We start from the raw sequence: 7,995 nt of genomic DNA, 5'->3' as shown, positions 1-7,995 counted from the left end.
GCAATGTTGACAGAACTAATGGCTGGCTGAACAGATGGCAAAGAAAAGTTAATTGATCTACTGGGGCAGAATGAGTCGGCCTTGTTGAGGAGAATATGCAAAGATCCGTAATGAACTTTCATTAGAGATGGAGAAAGTTCTGTCACACGTACAGATTCTATTATGTGCATTTCATGATGCATATCCAAATCCCAGCTTAATGACTTGTATCCACTTCAGAAAACTTATCTCCTTAAAATTAGTATGGAAAGAAATATATTTTAAAGCTTTTCCTTTATTTTTTTCCAAAGTATTTTTTTTTCTGCCAAGCTAACCTCCTCAGTAATCAAATCATAATTTTTGCACTGAAAAACAATTTTATTTCTCTCATGCCCCCCCCCCCTTTTTTTTAAGTCTACGTTAAAAACAAAAGCACTTCTACATTTTCCTGCAACACATTTTTGACTGGAGAGAAAGAAACCTAGAGTGATGCTCAAAAAAAAAACCAGAAAATGGAATATTGACAGCAACATCAGCATTACTCTGAAAAACATACTGCAAACACATCCATGCTGAATCTTAGTATGAGAAAATTATAGTATGCTATTAAGTCCCTACAATAATTTCAGAAAAAAAAAATCCAGATGTTTGGAATCCTTAAGGAAAAAGATGGTCAGATATTTCCTGGAATATTCGATACTCTTTATTGCATATGAAAAAAATGTCCAAGATCACAAGAATATTCTGGAAACTTGAAGCAATAAGAAAAGAAACCTGCCTATCTATTTAATAATTCTTTATTCTTCCAACCTTTGAGTTTTTCTTTTTCCATATCACGTAGAGTTGTAAACCTGCTGAAAACAATCCAGAAGCTTTAAGGGTCCCCCTGTACAAGAGCTTGACTCTGCAAGACTCCTGATGCCCTCCACCAGCCCTGGACCGCTTGCCACAGGGCACCCAGTGCCCTCCTAGTCAAAATAAGGCCAAATGCAGCCCTTGAGGAGCGCAGGGAGGCAGCTCAAAAATTCCTTTTTGCAATTAAGGGAAGTTGATGTAGGTTAGTTCCTTTTTTGGGGGAAAAAGACATTGATTGCTCTACTGCTGGACAGCAGAGTAGTTGTATTATCCAAGCTGCTAAAAATATCAGAAGGATGTACTTGCAGGAGCATTGCACAATGCAGTCTGTTGTAGCAAATATCGCTATGAACCCTAGCTCAAATACATATATTTAAAAATATCACATACTAGGTATACATGTATTTAATGATAACACTCTCAGATGTCGAGAAATTTGAATTTGCCTCCAACAGTTAACACGCCTCTCTAAACCAAGGGACTACAAAAAAAGTGAAATAAAAGCTTTATCAGACTGACAGGAATTTTTGGCAAAGATCAAAATCTGCAAAGGTTTATATAAAACTCATTCTATAGAATTGAGTTTTTAAATAGCTACACGTGGATTAGTAGAACAAAAGCCTTTCCAATAGCGTTATATAGATAACAGAGAGACTAACACTGCCACTGGTAGGTTAGGAATTTCCACAGCAGGATTTATAAGAAAGCCCCAATGGCCCATGAGCACATGAGTTTCGGTTGTTGTTCTCTTTTGGATTATAGGAGCAGGTCTGCAGAAGGCTATCATTGACTGGAGAATGCAAACACTTCATTTTAACAGCTGCCAGTGTGCTCCCAACCCACCTATTCAAGCAATATGCTAAATGAGTGCAAGAGGCAAGAGAGGGCGAGACCCCTTCTTCTCTTCTCTCCCCGAACTCACGCTGTGCTGTAAGTAGCAGTTTTCAGAGAGACAGTTTCAGGCAACGAAATTAAGGAAAGGCAAAGCGAAGAGACCTCACAGGATTTATGAGGTGAAATTCATTCAGATAAAGATGATATAAATGAAGCAGAATATTCCTGTCTGCTCCGAACAGCTCCCATTGCTTTTCCACTCAACAGAAGGATGAATTGTGGGGCACATGCCCTAGTGTTTTTTGTTTTTTTTTTTCCCCATGAGAGTATGAACAATGTTACACTAAGTACGCCAGGAACAAAGAAGGGAGGAAAAAAATAAATAAAAGAATCATTGCAAGAATTAGATCTGTATAACACATAACTAGAATCATCACTGGTAGAAAAAAAATACTAAAATGTGTCACACCGTATAAAATTTTGGCTTTCCGTTTCTTGGAACCAGACACTTAAGTGTTCAATTTTCCTATATAGGGAGACGACAGGGACTCTTCTTACAAGCTGCTCATCACCCACAGCTTTTACAGATACCTCTTTGAGGAGTATTATTAATCCATATGCTGCTGTGCGCAGCTCAGGGCTGAGTAACTGCTCATTTCAGTGCTATTTAGCATGCCAGACTCAATACCTCACAAAAAAGGGCCATTATGAAGGATATTTGTGAATGCCAGCAGGGTGCATATAAAACCTCAGAAACAACCCAAGTACAGGAAATGTAAGGCAGGAAAGAAAAGAAGGGAAAAAGAAAAGAGAGCAGCGTTCCAGAGGCCTGGGCTTGTTTCTGGGTCTGGCACTTACCACGGGTGACCCTTATATGCATGTCAGTTCATTTTACTACGTCCCCAAACATCTATAGCATGGGAGCAATGACACTAATGCCTTCAAAATCCACGGACAAAAAGTACTATAAGAGGCCTTTTGAGATTACTGGGGGAAGGCAGACTATATCCTGGGTCTGGGATGGTTCCCCTGTTGTCACCATCAGCTCCACCAAGTTCTCAGGATGGACTTACACCTACTTACTTTAGTGCTCGTGCACTTTTTAAGATCCGTAACACTCCAGCAGTCTCTTCGGACCTCCTACATGATGGGACACAATTTCGTCTAGTAAGTTCTGCGGTGAACTCAACCATTTATTTTTTAATGACACAATATATATTTTATCCAAACTGTCATTCAGGCCCTCAGAGCTGGGAAAACAAAGACAAGCATTACAGAAAAGTTTATGATTCCCTTACCCGGAGGATTTCCACTTTGCACTCATTGGTTTTGGCAGGCTTACTGTTGGGAGTTTTTCTTCTTCTTTTTGGTTATAAATATTCCATGCAGACTTTTAATTAGAGCAGCATGTCTGTTGGTGGAGTCAAAAGTAATTGGATACCCCCTTACCATTTGGGCTTCGTTCCTCTGGATGGACTTACACTAATATATACTCATCAGATCTCTACTTATCTAAAGCAGAATATATTTTATTGAATTCAAAGTTTAATTCCTCTTACCAAGTTTGATTGCTCTTACCAACAGCCGTAAATAATAGTTTGAAAGCAGAACAAATATATCTGGTCCTCCCTTTATTTAGTCACAGATGATATTAAAGTAAACCATGTGCTATTTTAGCACTTTAGGTTTAAACTGGTTTTGTAAAATGCTTCATTAAACATGGATTTGCTTATGACGTTGCTCAAAGTAGTTCCAGAAAGCACTGGGGCCTCACTGAACCATACTTCAATATAAGCCAGCAAAAGGAATTCTGTAGGGAAAGACAAAGGAAAAAATGACAGGTGGAAAGGAAAGAGAAGCAAACACACAATAAGTACAATACAAAAAAAAAAAAACATATTAAAACAGAAGATGGTGTTTTTAGTGGCATCTAAAAGAAAACAAATTAAATCCATGCTCACACTTTTCAGATTCTTAAACTTATCAGGAAGAAATTTTCCCAAACTACATCATCTAATACATGACAACTGACCACCAACAACATGAAAATTTAAACAGATTATTTTCAAGACCTATGAGGGAAACCTGTCCATGTATTTTCACTTCAACAAAACTCCAGCATTAAAATTCCTACTTGCTTATTTCTTGCAATTATTTTTGTCATGTTGCAAGTATTATGGTCAGTTTTTTCCTTTGCTGGGGACTAGATGTTCCTAAATAGTTAGCACTCAGCAGCTACTACTGGGATACATGGCCAGGACCTTAAAGAGCACAGCACTCAAAGTGGCCAAGAAAACCAGCACTTTGGAAGATACTGATGATTATTTCAGGGTGGAATTGTACAAAAAGTTCTCTCAGAGAGTAAGAGACAGAGCTCTATTTTCTGCTTTTGATTAAGTTTTAGATCTTCAGAAAGCACTAATGTGTGCTTTCACAGGATAGATGAGCTTTTTTGCTTGTGGATATGTTTGAGGATTTATTTTTTAAGCAAGCTGTCTCATTTTTCTTCGGACTCTCCCAAAACATACTTTGATTTTCAGTTGTCATCTATAATTAGTTTTGCTTTCCACTGACCAAACTGACATTTCAGGATTTGCTACTGGTTCCTATGTATTAGCAAATCTATGGCTCCATCTAGAAGAAAAAAAGAAACCAAGAAAAAAAATCCAACAACAACTTATTCTTGTTGCCAAGTCAGCTTTTTATCTTTTGATTTAGTTAATTGATTTACAACTTATGGCAATCAAAAGAATGCATTGATTCTATCCAGCCATTTTAACACCCTGCCCTGCTCAGAAGACTTCAGGTGTTGGATTACGTCCAGTCAGGAGAAAGACAACAATAAATCATGCTAAATTTCACATCTAAAATAAACTGAAAATAAAAATGACGAGATTAAGAATTTCTACAGTGCATGAACGTGGGATGCCTTGGCTGTGACTGCGTTGAATTTCAGAACTGGGCACAGCCCCAGGCGGTCACAAGTGGACACCCCAACACGCTGTAGGCAAATACTCATGTTTTTGATCCACTGCTCAGGGCCTGACCTTCCTCACTCCTTCCCTCCTCTAGTTCTTACAAACTTGCTTTTCATGCTTATCTACAGCCTCTGTGCTGCACTAACAACCTTAAACCCTGTTCTCATGTGCCAAAATACGCCTTGGGCTGTAGCCACTTAAATACACACACCACCTGATTGCTAGGGCCTTCTCTCTTGCAGACTCTTGCCACTCAACCATAGTCCTACCTTGTTTGTAGTAGTTAGCCAACAAGACTGTTTTGCTTATGTTTCTTAAATTTCTCCCAGTGCCTACTGCAGTATTCTAATGGATTATTATATATTATGCATCTCTCTGACATTTAAAGCCCTGATTTATTTACAGCATAGCACAACCCTGTGTTACAGCCACACTGCCAGAGGTTCTGCAGTCTCTGCACCACGAGCCAGATGTGCTACGTGCTGGGTCCCACGGCTGCAGCAGCCCTTTTTCTGTTGCCCAGATCCAGGATGAGACTGGAGAGAAATTCAGACCCTTTCATGCTCAGAGACTTGGACGTTCCCCCCACAGAGAGGGAAAATGGGCACTGGGGTTGGAACGCAGCTGTGACATACATGGGACAGTGGTGGAGACATCGCAATGCAGGACACAAGGACTGGACACCGGACACACAAGGACTTGAAGTGGAGAAGGACATGGGCATAATTCCTGGTAGGCTGAAGATCTTTTTTTTTTTTATTCTAGGCTTTCTGTTTAGTGGGTGAGAGTTTTTTTGATTTTTAGATCTCTCAAGTTCCCATATTTTATGTAACTATTTCCTATCATTACAAAGAAATAGTTTTGCTGTTATTTTTTCTTCTTTCTTTCATCAAAGATTTTTATGCCCTGAAGAAACAACAATAAGAGGAATTCAGAAAAGACAAATTTGAAAGACATTCTTTCTATAACACAGACAATTACGATATACAAATTTATCACTCAGCCCTCTTTATTCTGCACAATGACTCCAATTCACAAGACGTGCTCAATTTTAAGTGCAATGATCTTCTAGCAGTTTAGACCCCAACTGTTTCCATTATGACAGGCAAGCTATAAAACATTGCTGATGCTCAAATGGATAGTTCCAAAGGGCAGGAGCTTGCTGGATGCTTAAATTTGCACCAAGTCTGAATGAGAGAATAAAAATTTCCATAGGCCACCACCTGAGCCATATTTAAATAAGTTACCTGGCCCACAGACATCTAAAAGCATTCCTTGGTGTTTCATTTATTGTCCTGTGCATTTGTCCAGGATGCACGACTGTGATTTGGAGTTGGTATTTCATATGCAAATGCACGGTGACTTTCTGCATCACTGGCAGAACGAAGGAGCAGAAAGCAGCTGTTGAGGAGACAGCATGTCATATTATTTATTCATGAGCAACTGGATGGAAAACTTGATGGGCCTATAAGCAGTAAGATAAATACAAGAGTAAGGGATTACATACTGTATTCAAAAAACTTAGCTTAACATTAATATATTGGGTCCTCTAAGTCAGTCTTGTAAAAGCCACATAGGAACCTGAACTTGAAATTGTGCTAGCAAATACTTACAGACAAAATCGGCTTTCAAGGAAAAACTGAGTCATCAATAAAATGCCACCAGTAATTCCTCTTTCCATGAGAAGAAATTACTGCATCCATTAAAAAAATATAGGCAGCACAACTCTCACAAAACGAAACACAAAGTCACTGGCCAAAAACATCTATGAAGCCTGGTAAACCGAGTGCTTTGCTTGACCCAAATGAAGTCTTCCTATTATAGCAGTCACTTCAGCATGCCCCACACTCCTGATATCCTGGACATTATTTCTGGAGCAGCAATCTGGAATGTGAAAATTTTGCATTTCCTGATGCGCAAAGATGATTTGACTGGAGTAGGTCAACTCAAGTAAATAAGGACTAAAACAGACCAAGACGTTTATTAATCAGTGAGTCATCTAAAATGAACATCTTCTGATCCATGATTATTTAGTAAATATGGGAAAAATTGCAGGTGAAAATTTTAGAAGAGATAAATAGGCAAGATTATAATTTCTGCCAATGCTTCTATATAACACTCTAGCAATGCAAAAAAGACTTAAAGCATGCATAAATGCACACTCACTTAAAAAAAATCCCATGATAATCTCAGGAGTGTGTACAGAAATTGCCACAAATACCAAATTACAGCCCTAATGTGCATAATATTGCACTTGATTTTCAAGAGTCGCATATCTGAATTCACACTGTATTTTCATTTCTTTCCTGAACAAGTTCAGTTCCCATGAAAGGTACACAGCTGACGAACTTTAAAGCTAATTTAGCTCCAGTTTAGTTAACTGAAACAGAAGAGACACATGAGACTGAAATGCTGTATACTTCCTTAAAAAGGAAAGGGATTGGATCTGGCTGAACCAATACTCTCTTTTCTCACAGGATACTGAAAGAGCCATTCAGTTGCAGCCAGTTTTGATCATTACCACCGTGAGCCAAATTTGATCTTGTGACCTACAGGTAGAAACTCCCAGTTCCATTATCTGGTCCCTTCAGTGCTGAGTATGAATTGAGACTGTGTAACGTAAAGGATTATATCTATTTCATTTCTGCAGCAGGGAAAAGAGGTTAGGGAAAACAGAAGCAATAACACCAGCTGGCCATCAACCTTTCTTCCCTTGCACCAGAGCAAAATTGCTCTATTCCTGGAAAGACACAGGGGCAGCAGTGAGAAAAAGGATGCCATGAGCCGACCCTGGGTCGGCAGCACAGCAAAACAAGAACTGAAGTCAATGCCATGTTGTGAAAGGAGCAGAAAGTGATAGTGAACAACCAGGGGAAAGCCTTGCCATCTACTCACTTCCCTCCCATAAGCCAAAACAAAACAAAACAAAAATGACAAACAAACAAACAAAAAAAACAACCTAAACAACTAAACAGATTTAAGTTTCCCATCAGAAACAGAATGAGGACCTGAACTAATGTTTGTTGCTTTCATTATTGTATTGCTTACAGAGCACAGGCAGGATAGGGCTAAACACTCGGCCAACAAAATACTTTCCACTCCTGTGAATTTTCATAGTCTGCAGAGAAACACAAAGGAGAGTAAAAAAAAAGTACTGGGAAAGAAATGCCTTTGAATGAAGATCACACCCCATTATGAGTACATATCAGCCTGTCCTTCAGTCTGGCACTCCAGCCACCGGATACACACACTCTTAGGTCTGAATCCAGGCTCCAAGCGTGTGCTCATCCTTCAAATTTTGTGTTTGTTCAGCAAACCCAGGCTTGCAGGCTAGTCTCATCTTCAGGTT

The sequence above is a fragment of the Anser brachyrhynchus genome (assembly GCF_964034855.1).
Source record: "Anser brachyrhynchus genome assembly, chromosome: 26".
In the NCBI taxonomy this organism is placed as follows: Eukaryota; Metazoa; Chordata; class Aves; order Anseriformes; family Anatidae; genus Anser; species Anser brachyrhynchus.
The sequence above is the reverse complement of the archived record's forward strand: the minus strand, read 5'-3'. Positions refer to the sequence as shown.